Source organism: Garra rufa, chromosome 1, assembly GCF_049309525.1.
Source record: "Garra rufa chromosome 1, GarRuf1.0, whole genome shotgun sequence".
Taxonomy (NCBI): Eukaryota; Metazoa; Chordata; class Actinopteri; order Cypriniformes; family Cyprinidae; genus Garra; species Garra rufa.
The window spans coordinates 108,008,780-108,030,709 of NC_133361.1; the positions used below are offsets into that span (position 1 = coordinate 108,008,780).

General features: G+C 39.8%; 11 non-coding genes across 11 annotated transcripts; 9 read left to right on the forward strand and 2 right to left on the reverse strand.

The window, feature by feature from the left end:
• Window positions 1-254: 254 nt before the first annotated feature.
• trnaw-cca (transfer RNA tryptophan (anticodon CCA)) lies at window positions 255-326 on the forward strand. Its single transcript has one exon. It is a non-coding gene; the product is annotated as a tRNA-Trp (tRNA).
• A 1,800-nt stretch (window positions 327-2,126) lies between these two features.
• trnaw-cca (transfer RNA tryptophan (anticodon CCA)) lies at window positions 2,127-2,198 on the forward strand. The gene has a single exon. It is a non-coding gene; the product is annotated as a tRNA-Trp (tRNA).
• A 1,800-nt stretch (window positions 2,199-3,998) lies between these two features.
• On the forward strand, window positions 3,999-4,070 carry trnaw-cca (transfer RNA tryptophan (anticodon CCA)). The gene has a single exon. It is a non-coding gene; the product is annotated as a tRNA-Trp (tRNA).
• Window positions 4,071-4,587: 517 nt separating this feature from the next.
• trnay-gua (transfer RNA tyrosine (anticodon GUA)) lies at window positions 4,588-4,674 on the reverse strand. The gene is given in 2 exon segments: window positions 4,588-4,623; window positions 4,638-4,674. It is a non-coding gene; the product is annotated as a tRNA-Tyr (tRNA).
• Window positions 4,675-5,225: 551 nt separating this feature from the next.
• Window positions 5,226-5,297, forward strand: trnaw-cca (transfer RNA tryptophan (anticodon CCA)). The gene has a single exon. It is a non-coding gene; the product is annotated as a tRNA-Trp (tRNA).
• Window positions 5,298-7,097: 1,800 nt separating this feature from the next.
• trnaw-cca (transfer RNA tryptophan (anticodon CCA)) lies at window positions 7,098-7,169 on the forward strand. Its single transcript has one exon. It is a non-coding gene; the product is annotated as a tRNA-Trp (tRNA).
• Window positions 7,170-8,969: 1,800 nt separating this feature from the next.
• Window positions 8,970-9,041, forward strand: trnaw-cca (transfer RNA tryptophan (anticodon CCA)). The gene has a single exon. It is a non-coding gene; the product is annotated as a tRNA-Trp (tRNA).
• Window positions 9,042-10,841: 1,800 nt separating this feature from the next.
• trnaw-cca (transfer RNA tryptophan (anticodon CCA)) lies at window positions 10,842-10,913 on the forward strand. The gene has a single exon. It is a non-coding gene; the product is annotated as a tRNA-Trp (tRNA).
• Window positions 10,914-11,430: 517 nt separating this feature from the next.
• On the reverse strand, window positions 11,431-11,517 carry trnay-gua (transfer RNA tyrosine (anticodon GUA)). The gene is given in 2 exon segments: window positions 11,431-11,466; window positions 11,481-11,517. It is a non-coding gene; the product is annotated as a tRNA-Tyr (tRNA).
• Window positions 11,518-12,068: 551 nt separating this feature from the next.
• trnaw-cca (transfer RNA tryptophan (anticodon CCA)) lies at window positions 12,069-12,140 on the forward strand. Its single transcript has one exon. It is a non-coding gene; the product is annotated as a tRNA-Trp (tRNA).
• A 1,169-nt stretch (window positions 12,141-13,309) lies between these two features.
• Window positions 13,310-13,382, forward strand: trnaw-cca (transfer RNA tryptophan (anticodon CCA)). Its single transcript has one exon. It is a non-coding gene; the product is annotated as a tRNA-Trp (tRNA).
• The last annotated feature ends 8,548 nt before the right edge of the window (window positions 13,383-21,930 follow it).

The window sequence follows — 21,930 nt, forward strand, 5'->3', positions numbered from 1 at the left end:
TTTGTGAGTGTAAAGACTAGCGGATTTGCATAGTTTATCAAAGTGCTTTAGCATGAAACACTAAATAATTTTTCCGCTATCTTGTAGTGCAACGGTAGAGTGTCTGGCTCCAAATCACCTTGAGGTCAGACGATCTGTTTTTGATCTCCTGAGTATAAAGTCCAACATCAAGAGTGTTCCTTGAGCACCGTATATTTACTGATTTGCATTCTGTGTCAAGGGGGTTAAGCAAAATACATCACCTCTGGGTTCAGGACCTCGTGGCGCAACGGTAGCGCGTCTGACTCCAGATCAGAAGGTTGCGTGTTCAAATCACGTCGGGGTCACGTGCTTTCTTGTTGACTTCTAATGTGAAAAGAAGTCCTGTCGTTGTGTGCTGCAGTGGTTTCCAATCCCACCGCTCTGTATGTCTCCCTTATTAAACACACCTGATTAAGATCATTGGCTAGTTAGGAGAGAGCTCCATGAGCTCATCTGGGTGTGTCAGAAAAAGGAGACAGACAAAAATGCAGGGCCGCGTCTTCCAGAGTCATCGTAAGCCTAAGTTGATTGCAACTCTATTGGTTTCAATGCGTCTACGTTGTATTAAGGATTGCAACGCTTTTGGGAAACACAGCCCAGAGCAGGGGGTCCCCAGGATCAGGATTGAAAATCACCAGTGTACTGTGATAGATTTGTATCTTGACCTGTTATTTATATTAAGCCTGAGATCTCATGTAATAACCATTCCTGTCATTGTGTACTGTGACAGATCTGCCTCTTGACGTGTTACTTTTGCATATCTTGCCCTGCAATCTCTGAAGAAATCGTGGAAACATCTACGTGCCGAATTCAAAAGCCAGCTCCTTCGAGCCGGAATCGAACCAACGACCTAAGGATAGCTAATGTATCATCTACAGTCCTCCGCTCTACCAGCTGAGCTATCGAAGGCAGGATGACAAAAGGTGGCTTAAGCAGGAAACACCAGATAGGTTTGTGGTGTCTTGGGGTACAACGGTAGCTTGGCTGAATCCAGATCAGACGGTTGCATGTTCCAATCACATCAGTTGATCTCTTCTTGACATCCATAGTATAAAGTCTACAGCCCTTTACCGTGACTGATTTGCAAATTGAATCAAAGCAATTAAGCAAGGAACGCCGACTTGTTTTCTCTTGACGTGTTACTTTTGCATATCTTGCCCTGCAATCTCTGAAGAAATCGTGGAAACATCTACGTGCCGAATTCAAAAGCCAGCTCCTTCGAGCCGGAATCGAAGCAGCGACCTAAGGATAGCCAATGTATCATCATTTTTATTTTTATTTTTTAATTGAAAAAATTTCATAATACAATTATCAAGCATGTGTTTCACAGTGGAAATTTAAAAAAATAAATGATTAAACACACATTAAAAATACTTAACATTGTCAGCAATAAAGTAATAAAAAATCCTTTAGAATCAAAACTAATCAGATATATGAATGAAATTACAAACAATAAAGAACATCAACAATACAGAACAATATTTCTTTCCATACAGATAGTTATTCCAATGTGTCATCTACAGTCCTCCGCTCTACCAGCTGAGCTATCGAAGGCAGGATGACAAAAGGTGGCTTAAGCAGGAAACACCAGATAGGTTTGTGGTGTCTTGGGGTACAACGGTAGCTTGGCTGAATCCAGATCAGACGGTTGCATGTTCCAATCACATCAGCTGATCTCTTCTTGACATCCATAGTATAAAGTCTACAGCCCTTTACCGTGACTGATTTGCAAATTGAATCAAAGCAATTAAGCAAGGAACGCCGACTTGTTTTCTCGACAGAGTGCGCCTGACCCGGGATCGGGAGGTTGCGTGTTCCAATTATGTTGAGGTCAAGCGAACTGTTCTTGACTTTGTGAGTGTAAAGACTAGCGGATTTGCATAGTTTATCAAAGTGCTTTAGCATGAAACACTAAATAATTTTTCCGCTATCTTGTAGTGCAACGGTAGAGTGTCTGGCTCCAAATCACCTTGAGGTCAGACGATCTGTTTTTGATCTCCTGAGTATAAAGTCCAACATCAAGAGTGTTCCTTGAGCACCGTATATTTACTGATTTGCATTCTGTGTCAAGGGGGTTAAGCAAAATACATCACCTCTGGTTTCAGGACCTCGTGGCGCAACGGTAGCGCGTCTGACTCCAGATCAGAAGGTTGCGTGTTCAAATCACGTCGGGGTCACGTGCTTTCTTGTTGACTTCTAATGTGAAAAGAAGTCCTGTCGTTGTGTGCTGCAGTGGTTTCCAATCCCACCGCTCTGTATGTCTCCCTTATTAAACACACCTGATTAAGATCATTGGCTAGTTAGGAGAGAGCTCCATGAGCTCATCTGGGTGTGTCAGAAAAAGGAGACAGACAAAAATGCAGGGCCGCGTCTTCCAGAGTCATCGTAAGCCTAAGTTGATTGCAACTCTATTGGTTTCAATGCGTCTACGTTGTATTAAGGATTGCAACGCTTTTGGGAAACACAGCCCAGAGCAGGGGGTCCCCAGGATCAGGATTGAAAATCACCAGTGTACTGTGATAGATTTGTATCTTGACCTGTTATTTATATTAAGCCTGAGATCTCATGTAATAACCATTCCTGTCATTGTGTACTGTGACAGATCTGCCTCTTGACGTGTTACTTTTGCATATCTTGCCCTGCAATCTCTGAAGAAATCGTGGAAACATCTACGTGCCGAATTCAAAAGCCAGCTCCTTCGAGCCGGAATCGAACCAACGACCTAAGGATAGCTAATGTATCATCTACAGTCCTCCGCTCTACCAGCTGAGCTATCGAAGGCAGGATGACGAAAGGTGGCTTAAGCAGGAAACACCAGATAGGTTTGTGGTGTCTTGGGGTACAACGGTAGCTTGGCTGAATCCAGATCAGACGGTTGCATGTTCCAATCACATCAGTTGATCTCTTCTTGACATCCATAGTATAAAGTCTACAGCCCTTTACCGTGACTGATTTGCAAATTGAATCAAAGCAATTAAGCAAGGAACGCCGACTTGTTTTCTCTTGACGTGTTACTTTTGCATATCTTGCCCTGCAATCTCTGAAGAAATCGTGGAAACATCTACGTGCCGAATTCAAAAGCCAGCTCCTTCGAGCCGGAATCGAAGCAGCGACCTAAGGATAGCCAATGTATCATCATTTTTATTTTTATTTTTTAATTGAAAAAATTTCATAATACAATTATCAAGCATGTGTTTCACAGTGGAAATTTAAAAAAATAAATGATTAAACACACATTAAAAATACTTAACATTGTCAGCAATAAAGTAATAAAAAATCCTTTAGAATCAAAACTAATCAGATATATGAATGAAATTACAAACAATAAAGAACATCAACAATACAGAACAATATTTCTTTCCATACAGATAGTTATTCCAATGTGTCATCTACAGTCCTCCGCTCTACCAGCTGAGCTATCGAAGGCAGGATGACAAAAGGTGGCTTAAGCAGGAAACACCAGATAGGTTTGTGGTGTCTTGGGGTACAACGGTAGCTTGGCTGAATCCAGATCAGACGGTTGCATGTTCCAATCACATCAGCTGATCTCTTCTTGACATCCATAGTATAAAGTCTACAGCCCTTTACCGTGACTGATTTGCAAATTGAATCAAAGCAATTAAGCAAGGAACGCCGACTTGTTTTCTCGACAGAGTGCGCCTGACCCGGGATCGGGAGGTTGCGTGTTCCAATTATGTTGAGGTCAAGCGAACTGTTCTTGACTTTGTGAGTGTAAAGACTAGCGGATTTGCATAGTTTATCAAAGTGCTTTAGCATGAAACACTAAATAATTTTTCCGCTATCTTGTAGTGCAACGGTAGAGTGTCTGGCTCCAAATCACCTTGAGGTCAGACGATCTGTTTTTGATCTCCTGAGTATAAAGTCCAACATCAAGAGTGTTCCTTGAGCACCGTATATTTACTGATTTGCATTCTGTGTCAAGGGGGTTAAGCAAAATACATCACCTCTGGTTTCAGGACCTCGTGGCGCAACGGTAGCGCGTCTGACTCCAGATCAGAAGGTTGCGTGTTCAAATCACGTCGGGGTCACGTGATTTCTTGTTGACTTCTAATGTGAAAAGAAGTCCTGTCGTTGTGTGCTGCAGTGGTTTCCAATCCCACCGCTCTGTATGTCTCCCTTATTAAACACACCTGATTAAGATCATTGGCTAGTTAGGAGAGAGCTCCATGAGCTCATCTGGGTGTGTCAGAAAAAGGAGACAGACAAAAATGCAGGGCCGCGTCTTCCAGAGTCATCGTAAGCCTAAGTTGATTGCAACTCTATTGGTTTCAATGCGTCTACGTTGTATTAAGGATTGCAACGCTTTTGGGAAACACAGCCCAGAGCAGGGGGTCCCCAGGATCAGGATTGAAAATCACCAGTGTACTGTGATAGATTTGTATCTTGACCTGTTATTTATATTAAGCCTGAGATCTCATGTAATAACCATTCCTGTCATTGTGTACTGTGACAGATCTGCCTCTTGACGTGTTACTTTTGCATATCTTGCCCTGCAATCTCTGAAGAAATCGTGGAAACATCTACGTGCCGAATTCAAAAGCCAGCTCCTTCGAGCCGGAATCGAACCAGCGACCTAAGGATAGCCAATGTATCATCTACAGTCCTCCGCTCTACCAGCTGAGCTATCGAAGGCAGGATGACAAAAGGTGGCTTAAGTAGGAAACACCAGATAGGTTTGTGGTGTCTTGGGGTACAACGGTAGCTTGGCTGAATCCAGATCAGACGGTTGCATGTTCCAATCACATCAGCTGATCTCTTCTTGACATCCATAGTATAAAGTCTACAGCCCTTTACCGTGACTGATTTGCAAATTGAATCAAAGCAATTAAGCAAGGAACGCCGACTTGTTTTCTCGACAGAGTGCGCCTGACCCGGGATCGGGAGGTTGCGTGTTCCAATTATGTTGAGGTCAAGCGAACTGTTCTTGACTTTGTGAGTGTAAAGACTAGCGGATTTGCATAGTTTATCAAAGTGCTTTAGCATGAAACACTAAATAATTTTTCCGCTATCTTGTAGTGCAACGGTAGAGTGTCTGGCTCCAAATCACCTTGAGGTCAGACGATCTGTTTTTGATCTCCTGAGTATAAAGTCCAACATCAAGAGTGTTCCTTGAGCACCGTATATTTACTGATTTGCATTCTGTGTCAAGGGGGTTAAGCAAAATACATCACCTCTGGGTTCAGGACCTCGTGGCGCAACGGTAGCGCGTCTGACTCCAGATCAGAAGGTTGCGTGTTCAAATCACGTCGGGGTCACGTGCTTTCTTGTTGACTTCTAATGTGAAAAGAAGTCCTGTCGTTGTGTGCTGCAGTGGTTTCCAATCCCACCGCTCTGTATGTCTCCCTTATTAAACACACCTGATTAAGATCATTGGCTAGTTAGGAGAGAGCTCCATGAGCTCATCTGGGTGTGTCAGAAAAAGGAGACAGACAAAAATGCAGGGCCGCGTCTTCCAGAGTCATCGTAAGCCTAAGTTGATTGCAACTCTATTGGTTTCAATGCGTCTACGTTGTATTAAGGATTGCAACGCTTTTGGGAAACACAGCCCAGAGCAGGGGGTCCCCAGGATCAGGATTGAAAATCACCAGTGTACTGTGATAGATTTGTATCTTGACCTGTTATTTATATTAAGCCTGAGATCTCATGTAATAACCATTCCTGTCATTGTGTACTGTGACAGATCTGCCTCTTGACGTGTTACTTTTGCATATCTTGCCCTGCAATCTCTGAAGAAATCGTGGAAACATCTACGTGCCGAATTCAAAAGCCAGCTCCTTCGAGCCGGAATCGAACCAACGACCTAAGGATAGCTAATGTATCATCTACAGTCCTCCGCTCTACCAGCTGAGCTATCGAAGGCAGGATGACAAAAGGTGGCTTAAGCAGGAAACACCAGATAGGTTTGTGGTGTCTTGGGGTACAACGGTAGCTTGGCTGAATCCAGATCAGACGGTTGCATGTTCCAATCACATCAGTTGATCTCTTCTTGACATCCATAGTATAAAGTCTACAGCCCTTTACCGTGACTGATTTGCAAATTGAATCAAAGCAATTAAGCAAGGAACGCCGACTTGTTTTCTCTTGACGTGTTACTTTTGCATATCTTGCCCTGCAATCTCTGAAGAAATCGTGGAAACATCTACGTGCCGAATTCAAAAGCCAGCTCCTTCGAGCCGGAATCGAAGCAGCGACCTAAGGATAGCCAATGTATCATCATTTTTATTTTTATTTTTTAATTGAAAAAATTTCATAATACAATTATCAAGCATGTGTTTCACAGTGGAAATTTAAAAAAATAAATGATTAAACACACATTAAAAATACTTAACATTGTCAGCAATAAAGTAATAAAAAATCCTTTAGAATCAAAACTAATCAGATATATGAATGAAATTACAAACAATAAAGAACATCAACAATACAGAACAATATTTCTTTCCATACAGATAGTTATTCCAATGTGTCATCTACAGTCCTCCGCTCTACCAGCTGAGCTATCGAAGGCAGGATGACAAAAGGTGGCTTAAGCAGGAAACACCAGATAGGTTTGTGGTGTCTTGGGGTACAACGGTAGCTTGGCTGAATCCAGATCAGACGGTTGCATGTTCCAATCACATCAGTTGATCTCTTCTTGACATCCATAGTATAAAGTCTACAGCCCTTTACCGTGACTGATTTGCAAATTGAATCAAAGCAATTAAGCAAGGAACGCCGACTTGTTTTCTCGACAGAGTGCGCCTGACCCGGGATCGGGAGGTTGCGTGTTCCAATTATGTTGAGGTCAAGCGAACTGTTCTTGACTTTGTGAGTGTAAAGACTAGCGGATTTGCATAGTTTATCAAAGTGCTTTAGCATGAAACACTAAATAATTTTTCCGCTATCTTGTAGTGCAACGGTAGAGTGTCTGGCTCCAAATCACCTTGAGGTCAGACGATCTGTTTTTGATCTCCTGAGTATAAAGTCCAACATCAAGAGTGTTCCTTGAGCACCGTATATTTACTGATTTGCATTCTGTGTCAAGGGGGTTAAGCAAAATACATCACCTCTGGGTTCAGGACCTCGTGGCGCAACGGTAGCGCGTCTGACTCCAGATCAGAAGGTTGCGTGTTCAAATCACGTCGGGGTCACGTGCTTTCTTGTTGACTTCTAATGTGAAAAGAAGTCCTGTCGTTGTGTGCTGCAGTGGTTTCCAATCCCACCGCTCTGTATGTCTCCCTTATTAAACACACCTGATTAAGATCATTGGCTAGTTAGGAGAGAGCTCCATGAGCTCATCTGGGTGTGTCAGAAAAAGGAGACAGACAAAAATGCAGGGCCGCGTCTTCCAGAGTCATCGTAAGCCTAAGTTGATTGCAACTCTATTGGTTTCAATGCGTCTACGTTGTATTAAGGATTGCAACGCTTTTGGGAAACACAGCCCAGAGCAGGGGGTCCCCAGGATCAGGATTGAAAATCACCAGTGTACTGTGATAGATTTGTATCTTGACCTGTTATTTATATTAAGCCTGAGATCTCATGTAATAACCATTCCTGTCATTGTGTACTGTGACAGATCTGCCTCTTGACGTGTTACTTTTGCATATCTTGCCCTGCAATCTCTGAAGAAATCGTGGAAACATCTACGTGCCGAATTCAAAAGCCAGCTCCTTCGAGCCGGAATCGAACCAACGACCTAAGGATAGCTAATGTATCATCTACAGTCCTCCGCTCTACCAGCTGAGCTATCGAAGGCAGGATGACGAAAGGTGGCTTAAGCAGGAAACACCAGATAGGTTTGTGGTGTCTTGGGGTACAACGGTAGCTTGGCTGAATCCAGATCAGACGGTTGCATGTTCCAATCACATCAGTTGATCTCTTCTTGACATCCATAGTATAAAGTCTACAGCCCTTTACCGTGACTGATTTGCAAATTGAATCAAAGCAATTAAGCAAGGAACGCCGACTTGTTTTCTCTTGACGTGTTACTTTTGCATATCTTGCCCTGCAATCTCTGAAGAAATCGTGGAAACATCTACGTGCCGAATTCAAAAGCCAGCTCCTTCGAGCCGGAATCGAAGCAGCGACCTAAGGATAGCCAATGTATCATCATTTTTATTTTTATTTTTTAATTGAAAAAATTTCATAATACAATTATCAAGCATGTGTTTCACAGTGGAAATTTAAAAAAATAAATGATTAAACACACATTAAAAATACTTAACATTGTCAGCAATAAAGTAATAAAAAATCCTTTAGAATCAAAACTAATCAGATATATGAATGAAATTACAAACAATAAAGAACATCAACAATACAGAACAATATTTCTTTCCATACAGATAGTTATTCCAATGTGTCATCTACAGTCCTCCGCTCTACCAGCTGAGCTATCGAAGGCAGGATGACAAAAGGTGGCTTAAGCAGGAAACACCAGATAGGTTTGTGGTGTCTTGGGGTACAACGGTAGCTTGGCTGAATCCAGATCAGACGGTTGCATGTTCCAATCACATCAGCTGATCTCTTCTTGACATCCATAGTATAAAGTCTACAGCCCTTTACCGTGACTGATTTGCAAATTGAATCAAAGCAATTAAGCAAGGAACGCCGACTTGTTTTCTCGACAGAGTGCGCCTGACCCGGGATCGGGAGGTTGCGTGTTCCAATTATGTTGAGGTCAAGCGAACTGTTCTTGACTTTGTGAGTGTAAAGACTAGCGGATTTGCATAGTTTATCAAAGTGCTTTAGCATGAAACACTAAATAATTTTTCCGCTATCTTGTAGTGCAACGGTAGAGTGTCTGGCTCCAAATCACCTTGAGGTCAGACGATCTGTTTTTGATCTCCTGAGTATAAAGTCCAACATCAAGAGTGTTCCTTGAGCACCGTATATTTACTGATTTGCATTCTGTGTCAAGGGGGTTAAGCAAAATACATCACCTCTGGTTTCAGGACCTCGTGGCGCAACGGTAGCGCGTCTGACTCCAGATCAGAAGGTTGCGTGTTCAAATCACGTCGGGGTCACGTGCTTTCTTGTTGACTTCTAATGTGAAAAGAAGTCCTGTCGTTGTGTGCTGCAGTGGTTTCCAATCCCACCGCTCTGTATGTCTCCCTTATTAAACACACCTGATTAAGATCATTGGCTAGTTAGGAGAGAGCTCCATGAGCTCATCTGGGTGTGTCAGAAAAAGGAGACAGACAAAAATGCAGGGCCGCGTCTTCCAGAGTCATCGTAAGCCTAAGTTGATTGCAACTCTATTGGTTTCAATGCGTCTACGTTGTATTAAGGATTGCAACGCTTTTGGGAAACACAGCCCAGAGCAGGGGGTCCCCAGGATCAGGATTGAAAATCACCAGTGTACTGTGATAGATTTGTATCTTGACCTGTTATTTATATTAAGCCTGAGATCTCATGTAATAACCATTCCTGTCATTGTGTACTGTGACAGATCTGCCTCTTGACGTGTTACTTTTGCATATCTTGCCCTGCAATCTCTGAAGAAATCGTGGAAACATCTACGTGCCGAATTCAAAAGCCAGCTCCTTCGAGCCGGAATCGAACCAACGACCTAAGGATAGCTAATGTATCATCTACAGTCCTCCGCTCTACCAGCTGAGCTATCGAAGGCAGGATGACGAAAGGTGGCTTAAGCAGGAAACACCAGATAGGTTTGTGGTGTCTTGGGGTACAACGGTAGCTTGGCTGAATCCAGATCAGACGGTTGCATGTTCCAATCACATCAGTTGATCTCTTCTTGACATCCATAGTATAAAGTCTACAGCCCTTTACCGTGACTGATTTGCAAATTGAATCAAAGCAATTAAGCAAGGAACGCCGACTTGTTTTCTCTTGACGTGTTACTTTTGCATATCTTGCCCTGCAATCTCTGAAGAAATCGTGGAAACATCTACGTGCCGAATTCAAAAGCCAGCTCCTTCGAGCCGGAATCGAAGCAGCGACCTAAGGATAGCCAATGTATCATCATTTTTATTTTTATTTTTTAATTGAAAAAATTTCATAATACAATTATCAAGCATGTGTTTCACAGTGGAAATTTAAAAAAATAAATGATTAAACACACATTAAAAATACTTAACATTGTCAGCAATAAAGTAATAAAAAATCCTTTAGAATCAAAACTAATCAGATATATGAATGAAATTACAAACAATAAAGAACATCAACAATACAGAACAATATTTCTTTCCATACAGATAGTTATTCCAATGTGTCATCTACAGTCCTCCGCTCTACCAGCTGAGCTATCGAAGGCAGGATGACAAAAGGTGGCTTAAGCAGGAAACACCAGATAGGTTTGTGGTGTCTTGGGGTACAACGGTAGCTTGGCTGAATCCAGATCAGACGGTTGCATGTTCCAATCACATCAGCTGATCTCTTCTTGACATCCATAGTATAAAGTCTACAGCCCTTTACCGTGACTGATTTGCAAATTGAATCAAAGCAATTAAGCAAGGAACGCCGACTTGTTTTCTCGACAGAGTGCGCCTGACCCGGGATCGGGAGGTTGCGTGTTCCAATTATGTTGAGGTCAAGCGAACTGTTCTTGACTTTGTGAGTGTAAAGACTAGCGGATTTGCATAGTTTATCAAAGTGCTTTAGCATGAAACACTAAATAATTTTTCCGCTATCTTGTAGTGCAACGGTAGAGTGTCTGGCTCCAAATCACCTTGAGGTCAGACGATCTGTTTTTGATCTCCTGAGTATAAAGTCCAACATCAAGAGTGTTCCTTGAGCACCGTATATTTACTGATTTGCATTCTGTGTCAAGGGGGTTAAGCAAAATACATCACCTCTGGTTTCAGGACCTCGTGGCGCAACGGTAGCGCGTCTGACTCCAGATCAGAAGGTTGCGTGTTCAAATCACGTCGGGGTCACGTGATTTCTTGTTGACTTCTAATGTGAAAAGAAGTCCTGTCGTTGTGTGCTGCAGTGGTTTCCAATCCCACCGCTCTGTATGTCTCCCTTATTAAACACACCTGATTAAGATCATTGGCTAGTTAGGAGAGAGCTCCATGAGCTCATCTGGGTGTGTCAGAAAAAGGAGACAGACAAAAATGCAGGGCCGCGTCTTCCAGAGTCATCGTAAGCCTAAGTTGATTGCAACTCTATTGGTTTCAATGCGTCTACGTTGTATTAAGGATTGCAACGCTTTTGGGAAACACAGCCCAGAGCAGGGGGTCCCCAGGATCAGGATTGAAAATCACCAGTGTACTGTGATAGATTTGTATCTTGACCTGTTATTTATATTAAGCCTGAGATCTCATGTAATAACCATTCCTGTCATTGTGTACTGTGACAGATCTGCCTCTTGACGTGTTACTTTTGCATATCTTGCCCTGCAATCTCTGAAGAAATCGTGGAAACATCTACGTGCCGAATTCAAAAGCCAGCTCCTTCGAGCCGGAATCGAACCAGCGACCTAAGGATAGCCAATGTATCATCTACAGTCCTCCGCTCTACCAGCTGAGCTATCGAAGGCAGGATGACAAAAGGTGGCTTAAGTAGGAAACACCAGATAGGTTTGTGGTGTCTTGGGGTACAACGGTAGCTTGGCTGAATCCAGATCAGACGGTTGCATGTTCCAATCACATCAGCTGATCTCTTCTTGACATCCATAGTATAAAGTCTACAGCCCTTTACCGTGACTGATTTGCAAATTGAATCAAAGCAATTAAGCAAGGAACGCCGACTTGTTTTCTCGACAGAGTGCGCCTGACCCGGGATCGGGAGGTTGCGTGTTCCAATTATGTTGAGGTCAAGCGAACTGTTCTTGACTTTGTGAGTGTAAAGACTAGCGGATTTGCATAGTTTATCAAAGTGCTTTAGCATGAAACACTAAATAATTTTTCCGCTATCTTGTAGTGCAACGGTAGAGTGTCTGGCTCCAAATCACCTTGAGGTCAGACGATCTGTTTTTGATCTCCTGAGTATAAAGTCCAACATCAAGAGTGTTCCTTGAGCACCGTATATTTACTGATTTGCATTCTGTGTCAAGGGGGTTAAGCAAAATACATCACCTCTGGGTTCAGGACCTCGTGGCGCAACGGTAGCGCGTCTGACTCCAGATCAGAAGGTTGCGTGTTCAAATCACGTCGGGGTCACGTGCTTTCTTGTTGACTTCTAATGTGAAAAGAAGTCCTGTCGTTGTGTGCTGCAGTGGTTTCCAATCCCACCGCTCTGTATGTCTCCCTTATTAAACACACCTGATTAAGATCATTGGCTAGTTAGGAGAGAGCTCCATGAGCTCATCTGGGTGTGTCAGAAAAAGGAGACAGACAAAAATGCAGGGCCGCGTCTTCCAGAGTCATCGTAAGCCTAAGTTGATTGCAACTCTATTGGTTTCAATGCGTCTACGTTGTATTAAGGATTGCAACGCTTTTGGGAAACACAGCCCAGAGCAGGGGGTCCCCAGGATCAGGATTGAAAATCACCAGTGTACTGTGATAGATTTGTATCTTGACCTGTTATTTATATTAAGCCTGAGATCTCATGTAATAACCATTCCTGTCATTGTGTACTGTGACAGATCTGCCTCTTGACGTGTTACTTTTGCATATCTTGCCCTGCAATCTCTGAAGAAATCGTGGAAACATCTACGTGCCGAATTCAAAAGCCAGCTCCTTCGAGCCGGAATCGAACCAACGACCTAAGGATAGCCAATGTATCATCTACAGTCCTCCGCTCTACCAGCTGAGCTATCGAAGGCAGGATGACAAAAGGTGGCTTAAGCAGGAAACACCAGATAGGTTTGTGGTGTCTTGGGGTACAACGGTAGCTTGGCTGAATCCAGATCAGACGGTTGCATGTTCCAATCACATCAGTTGATCTCTTCTTGACATCCATAGTATAAAGTCTACAGCCCTTTACCGTGACTGATTTGCAAATTGAATCAAAGCAATTAAGCAAGGAACGCCGACTTGTTTTCTCGACCTCGTGGCCGCGACAGAGTGCGCCTGACCCCGGATCGGGAGGTTGCGTGTTCCAATTATGTTGAGGTCAAGCGAACTGTTCTTGACTATGTGAGTGTAAAGACTAGCGGATTTGCATAGTTTATCAAAGTGCTTAAGCATGAAGCACTAAATAATTTTTCCGCTATCTTGTAGTGCAACGGTAGAGTGTCTGGCTCCAAATCACCTTGAGGTCAGACGATCTGTTTTTGATCTCCTGAGTATGAAGTCCAACATCAAGAGTGTTCCTTGAGCACCGTATATTTACTGATTTGAATTCTGTGTCAAGGCGGTTAAGCAAAATACATCACCTCCGGGTTCAGGACCTCGTGGCGCAACGGTAGCGCGTCTGACTCCAGATCAGAAGGTTGCGTGTTCAAATCACGTCGGGGGTCACGTGATTTCTTGTTGACTTCTAATGTGAAAAGAAGTCCTGTCTTTGTGTGGTGCAGTGGTTTCCAATCCCACCGCTCTGTATGGCTGCGTCCGAAATCGCCTACTTCTCTACTATATAGTAGGGGAAAGCAGTAGGCAAGCGAATAAGTATGTCCGAATCCTTAGTATTTATAAAAGAGTAGGCGAGAATTAGTAGGCGAATGCACTAATTCTCGTGAGATTCAGGTGTACGTCTACTTAAAGTGCGTCCGAATATGCCTACTTACCTACTATATAGTGGGAAAAAAGAGTATGTGAAGAAAGAAGTACGTTCGAAACCTCAGTATTCATAAAAGAGTAGGCGAGAAATCCCCGGATGTCCTACTGCTTCAGCTCAGATTCTGAAGTCTTTCATCGATGGATAATTTTCAATCCCAGGAGGCCAAAACGTCATCATCGAATGTGATTGAGAACCGCAATGAAGGTGTTTACAAATGTGAGTATTACAAACCAAAACACGGTTCCCTGTCTTAAAAATCATATTTGTTGAGCTACTTTATCGTAAACTGTTGATTTGCATAAGGTGCCAAGATGTTATACAGTAGCCTATGCTATAGTATATTTGTGATTTCGCTGTTAAAACATGTTTTATGACGTATAGCGAACATTAAACTCCAGGAAATACACGTACGTCTTCAAAAGCGGATTTACATAAAACATACATTTTAAAGACATTAATGTCTACTTAACAAATGACAGGAAAATGTTCTAGAGCACATCACAACATGAAACATCTGAGTGAGTGATGGACGCTATGTGAGAATTCACTGTCACTGCTTTACATTAATGTAAGTAATGTAAATAAACACATGTACATATAGTAGGCCTAACTGAACTTCAAACTCATTTCAAACAGAGCTATAACAGAACTTTTCTGATTCTTGATTTATGTGCCTTTGTTGCAGATCTTTTGTGGTGGAGCAGGACCTGAAAGGAAAGGTGACTGCAGCATTTTTGGGGAAAAGTAAAATCCGAAACTTAATATAAAGATTGATCATTTTGTAACTTCCAATACAGAGATCTAATGACATTGTGCTGTTAAAATGACAGCTTTTGTAATATATTTGTGCATCTTTGTATGATCTGAAATGTCTGCAGACTGGTGTGTGCAGTAAGAAAGGAGAAATCCACAGAAGCATCCTGGAAATGGTCTAGTGCCATCGATGAGACCCTCCATCACTCCACCTGCCCTTTGCCTCATCTGGACCAGATGTTGCAGTGGTCTCTTCATCCTCAGTAGAAAAAGACTAAAAGACCAATATGTTTAAATAAAGCTTTGTTCCATGTGTATTTATTTATGTTCATGGTTACTTTTATTATTTTACTAATTTATTCATGTTTCCTGATGTTGTCAGTAAATAAAATATAAGATTTTCATAAGCGTATGCATTTATTCATTACTTCATAGAAAAAAAAACATTATGCTTGTTTAACTAGAAATATCATTAATTATTATTCAGCATTTATCTTTATTATTGTTGGTAAGTGTTGGAGTGGGCTAGCAATGCAGTCTAAAGTTATTTTAATTTCTAAGTAGTAATACTTACATTTTTAGTAATACAGAATTTATAATTCCATACGAACTCAGGGAAAGACTTAAGTATCTTTAACAAAGAACAATCATGACAGAAAACATAACTATAATAGGTTTGCATACAAAGTACAAGATTATATACAGAAAAAAATATTAAATATATTTGAATATTCATAAAATTGCAATGAATTAAAAATTGCATTTGTTGTTTTTGTTATTTATTTATTATTTATTATTAGAAATTCAACAAGAAAAAGGAAAACAAATCAGATCTAAGCTACTTTTGCACAATTTTGCCCATTAACATATTCAAGACAACAAATTTGGGGGTTTTAGTCATTTTAGTATTGTTAAAAATATAAAAACTTAAATCAATCCAAAATAAGCAAATTTCATCAACATCAAAATGTTTACCGATAGATGAATTAAATCCGCCGCTCATAACATTTCATGTTGCGCTTGTTATAACGTCATAGGTCACATGATAACGTCAACATGGCGGAACGCATTCATACTCAAGGAGATATGGCTGTTGAGTAGGTACTCTTTTAGCACTCGTTAAGTAAGTACTTATTGAAATTAAGTACCTACTCATTGAGTAGGCGATTTCGGACGCAGCCGGTGATATGCTTTATAACAATTGGAGCTCTCAACACTTCAAGATTTCTGCATCTTCATTTTGCACTACATTTAGAAGAAAAGCTGCCTATATATTTCATATTTCAACATGTTTCACTTTATTACACTTGATATGTCTGACAGCATAGTTTGGTAGAAAGCCCAATATTTAAAATGTGTACTTGTGTCATGCTAAGTAACAATAAAAGATTTACTCATCAAAATTAATTTTTAAGACACTTAATAAATTTTGTGAAAAAAGGTTTCTGCACCGAAACATTGCAATTTTGATTTTTAGGTAGAATCTCAAACTCTCACATTTGTAGTTTTTAATATGTTTAGCACATATTATAAAATATATTTAAATATAAGTTTCAGTGAAAAATAACCTTAGGGGTTATCCCGAAGTTTCAACGTCACAACATTAACTTTTTCTATTAACTATTTCATGTGGTGAAGGTACACACAGCTATGAATAAATGATAAAGAAAGCAAACCAATTACATTTAAAAGACTTAGATTTGCAGAAAACACATAGTTTGTGCTTAAAATACTTAATAATAAGCCAAATCAAGGAAAGTAAAAGAGTCAAGCAAGCATCAACATAATATAATATATGAAAGTCTGAAAATATTAAATGCAATTAGACAATGTTAAAAGACTATTCATAGGCATAAATGTAGCCAGATCTTTAATTTGGCTGGTAGTCGATTATGGATAAATTTCACCACGTGCAGTGATTTAACCAAAAATCACTAATTCTTGATACTAATAATAACCCAGCTAGAAATTTTTGGTTCTAAAAATGTTTTAAGAACATTACCAAGCAATGTTCTAGCAATGTTTTTAGCGGGTAGTTTTATTTTTGTTCCCACAACATTCTCTCAAATGATAGGATAACATTCTCTAAAAACATTCTTAAAATGTTCAGTGGTAACATTGTTAGAACATCATTCCCTAACATTCTTACAATGTTTTTAGCGGGTAGTTTTATTTTTGTTCCCAGAACATTCTCTCAAATGATAGGATACATTCTCTAAAAACATTCTTAAAATGTTCAGTGGTAACATTGTTAGAACATCATTCCCTAACATTCTTACAATGTTTTTAGCGGGTAGTTTTATTTTTGTTCCCACAACATTCTCTCAATTGATAGGATAACATTCTCTAAAAACATCCTTAAAATGTTCAGTGGTAACATTTTTAGAACATCATTCCCTAACATTCTTACAATGTTTTTAGCGGGTAGTTTTATTTTTGTTCCCACAACATTCTCTCAATTGATAGGATAACATTCTCTAAAAACATTCTTAAAATGTTCAGTGGTAACATTGTTAGAACATCATTCCCTAACATTCTTACAATGTTTTTAGCGGGTAGTTTTATTTTTGTTCCCACAACATTCTATTGAATGATATGAAAACATTGTCAAAACACATTCTTAAAATGTTCAGAGATAACATTATTAGATCATTCCCTATTCCCTAACGCTCTTTTAATGTTTTTAATGGGTAGGTCTATTTTTATTCTTATAATGTTCTCTTTAAAGACATTACAACATTTTCTAAATGCATTTTTGTAAAAATCAGTGAAAAAAAAGTTACTTTTTTTCATTTATATATATTCTACTATTTTTTTTACAGGATGTTTACTTTTAGTTCTTACAATGTTCTTCAGATTGTTACGATAACATTTTCTGTAAATAAAAAACCTTGAAAAGATCTTGTGATGATCTTCTAAATGTTTATTAATAATAGTGTTAGGACATTATATTTTAACATTATTAAGTTAACAAAATGTTTAGTTATATTTTTGGAATACCATGCACTAACAATATTATAAAGACACCATACACACACAGTCAAAAAAGACAGTTTTTAAAGAGAAGAAATTTAGAACATTATTTATTTTTATTAACATCTTTAAATTAATAACATATATACATTGGTCTGCTCAAGGAACACAACAGTTTTAAATTTTTTTACAAGACACAATCTTAAAAAAAATTACAAAATAAAAAAGCTTCCTTGAAAACTACAGCAGAAAAAAAAAATTTAATCCGAGTTGGACGATTCAATCACTCCCCTCTGGTGCTCCTGCATGGTCCTGACTTTCAGCCAACGGCACTTCACTATTCCCCTGAATAGACAATAATAATAATAATAATAACATTTAAAAATTGTAAATATATGAAGGTACACACACACACATCATGGGTAAAAGACATACAAAAAAAATTTCTTTGGTTTGTTAATTTTTGCTTAATTTGTTTAAAAGTTCTATCATTCTATCTCTTCTTTTATTTTATAAAACACTATGTATCTGTCAGGATTATGTCTGTGTCTTGTCCTGTTCTGTTCTGTTTCCCAAGTGTTTTTCCCCCATGTTTCTAGTTCTATGGTTTAGTCCTTGTCTCCCCCTTTAGTTCAGTCTCATTTAGTCTAATCTTGCCCATATTTGTATTTCCCCCTCGTTATCTTGTTAGCTTGTTTGTGACCACGCCCCCGTTTCAGTGTATTTAAGAGTCTGTGTGTGCACTCCCCATTTGTCCGTCAATGCTAACTGTTACCTCTGTTTACTTGTGTACATGTGCTCACCTTATACTCCCGGTTTTGTTTTGTTTGTATTAGTTACTGTGTTTTATTTAATAAATCTTTATTCGTTTTTCTACTCCGGTTCTCCTCATCATTGTCCCTCTCCACAACCCCGCCTGGATCGTGACAGTATCAAACTAATAAAAACAGACCTTTATACAGTGATGCATTATTATTAAGACAATAAGTGTTTAAAGTTGATTCTACAGCTAAGATATCGCATCGGCTATATATCATCAAAATAAGAACAATTTACACATATCCATTCCGTTCAAAAGTTTTCACCCTCTAACTCTTAATGCATTATTTCTTCTTCTGGAGCATCACTGAGTGTTTGAATCTTCTGTAATAGTTGCATATGAGTCCCTCAACTGTCCTCAGTGTGAAAAGATAAATCTCAAAATGATACAGTCATTTTTGGAAAGGGTTCAAATACACAAAAATGCTGAAAACCCAATGAATTTGTGGAACCTAAAGGATTTTTCTGAAGAACAGCAGGCAGTTGAACTGTTCAGGACAAACAAGGGACTCATGAAAAACCATCACAAAACATGAAAACAGTCGTGGCTCATCCAGGAAGCGACACACAGTTTTAACATTCAAGGGTGTGTAAACTTTTGAACAGGGTCATTTGTATAAATTCAGTTCCTATTTGTCTTGTGAAGTATATATAAACATCTGTTGTGTGAAATAGCTTTTTAAGGACAGTATTAATTAAAAAATAACAAAGTTTTCATGATCCCTTTTATTTACCTAAAATTACTAACACATATTCTGGAAGGTGTATGTAAACTTTGGCTTCAACTGTACCTATATCAATGTAATAAAAACGTGCCAGAGTTCACATATTGACGTTTTATAATAAACACTTCATACATATACAGGTCCTTTTCAAATAATAAGCATATTGTGATAAAGTTCATTATTTTCTGTAATGTACTGATAAACATTAGACTTTCATATATTTTAGATTCATTACACAACAACTGAAGTAGTTCAAGCCTTTTATTGTTTTAATATTGATGATTTTGGCATACAGCTCATGAAAACCCAAAATTTCAAAAAATCTAAAAAAATCTAAAAACATTTAGCATATTTCATCCGACCAGTAAAAGAAAAGTGTTTTTAATACAAAAAAAGTCAACCTTCAAATAATTATGTTCAGTTATGCACTCAATACTTGGTCGGGAATCCTTTTGCAGAAATGACTGCTTCAATGCGGCGTGGCATGGAGGCAATCAGCCTGTGGCACCGCTGAGGTGTTATGGAGGCCCAGGATGCTTCGATAGCGGCCTTAAGCTCATCCAGAGTGTTGGGTCTTGCGTCTCTCAACTTTCTCTTCACAATATCCCACAGATTCTCTATGGGGTTCAGGTCAGGAGAGTTGGCAGGCCAATTGAGCACAGTAATACCATGGTCAGTAAACCATTTACCAGTGGTTTTGGCACTGTGAGCAGGTGCCAGGTCGTGCTGAAAAATGAAATCTTCATCTCCATAAAGCTTTTCAGCAGATGGAAGCATGAAGTGCTCCAAAATCTCCTGATAGCTAGCTGCATTGACCCTGCCCTTGATAAAACCCAGTGGACCAACACCAGCAGCTGACATGGCACCCCAGACCATCACTGACTGTGGGTACTTGACACTGGACTTCAGGCATTTTGGCATTTCCCTCTCCCCAGTCTTCCTCCAGACTCTGGCACCTTGATTTCCGAATGACATGCAAAATTTGAGCAACAGCCCAGTGCTGATTCTCTGTAGCCCAGGTCAGGCGCTTCTGCCGCTGTTTCTGGTTCAAAAGTGGCTTGACCTGGGGAATGCGGCACCTGTAGCCCATTTCCTACACACGCCTGTACACGGTGGCTCTGGATGTTTCTACTCCAGACTCAGTCCACTGCTTCCGCAGGTCCCCCAAGGTCTGGAATCGGTCCTTCTCCACAATCTTCCTCAGGGTCCGGTCACCTCTTCTCGTTGTGCAGCGTTTTCTGCCACACTTTTTCCTTCCCACAGACTTCCCACTGAGGTGCCTTGATACAGCACTCTGGGAACAGCCTATTCGTTCAGAAATTTCTTTCTGTGTCTTACCCTCTTGCTTGAGGGTGTCAATGATGGCCTTCTGGACAGCAGTCAGGTCGGCAGTCTTACCCATGATTGCGGTTTTGAGTAATGAGCCAGGCTGGGAGTTTTTAAAAGCCTCAGGAATCTTTTGCAGGTGTTTAGAGTTAATTAGTTGATTCAGATGATTAGGTTAATAGCTTGTTTAGAGAACCTTTTCATGATATGCTAATTTTTTGAGATAGGAATTTTGGGTTTTCATGAGCTGTATGCCCAAAATCATCAATATTAAAACAATAAAAGGCTTGAACTACTTCAGTTGTGTGTAATGAATCTAAAATATATGAAAGTCTAATGTTTATCAGTACATTACAGAAAATAATGAACTTTATCACAATATGCTAATTTTTGGATAAGGACCTGTATATGTAACATGTTTTGTGTTTAGATCTACATATTCAGAAATAAGGCTAAATGTTCTAAAACTGTTTATTTACATCTTGATTTTTATATCAATATGTTTGGTGAATTAATCCAGAAACACATTTTATGCTAATTAAAAGTCTCTTCCCATTTTAACAACAATCATTCGGTAAAGCTTATCTAGAATATATTTTATTTGAATACGACTTTTGGAAAGTGTAAGACTGACTTATCTTTACTCAAACCATGAGCTAATGCTGTATTCAAGACATAACTAAAGAAGTGATGGAAAGTGTTTCCGTGATTTGTAACATGTTGTCACTGATGGATTTGCTGGTGTTTTTACTATCTGCATTTGTTGTAGTATGGTAAGCTCTCGGCCGCTGTATTTGGGTGTTTTAGAGGAGGCACAGTTTTGGAGAGTGCTCTGAAGGATGGCAGGTCTTGTGTTTTAAACAAGGGGGGGGGGGTACATCGATCGCGGGTTCATACAGTATAATACATTCTGTTTACAAGAGCAACAAGATTTGAAGCTCATGGCAGACGCCCAAGAGATTCGCGCTGTGATTGGCTAAATGTTACTTCACTCAAATCTAAGTAACAAATCAGAGACCAGGGGCGGAAATATTGGCGCTAGGTCAAAAAAAAGTGCGGGGGACAGAATCACCTGTTTCTAAAAGTGAAACCGTCCCCCCCGGTTGCTACGCCCCTGTCGCCAGGCATTTACATCAGTAATGCGCGGGTTGATCCAAAATCCAAAACAGTTACCCGCAGTTACGAGTCATCCAAAATAATGGTTGTTTGAAATAAAGATGACAATTAAACCTTTGTAGTTTGTATAGTACTAGACTATTTCTATGAAATACATAGACCTACACTTTATTAGCTGAATAATATTTACCTTTTGAATGTTGAGCGCTATTAACTGTTGAATAAATGCTGACGCGGGACAAAATGCCCGATTTCCCAACACGTTGAACTGATCAATGCCATTGTACCATTTTAATAGGCTACTTTTAAACGCATATAGTAATGTCAGTTTTATGCATTTTCTGAGAGGGGGTGGGATTTTTGTTGGAAAAGTCGCAGGAGAGACGCACACTTCGATTAGACTGATAAACACATGCAGCATCTTAAATTGTTAAGAAAATGGTATTCCTAATAAATGTCTCGAATATTTTGATTATGTCCAATGCTTCTCTTTCTTTTTGGAATTATTAGACACATTTCACTATGTCTTTTCAAATGCCTAGGTCTGTTTAATTTCCTTAATTATAAAATTTCTAGC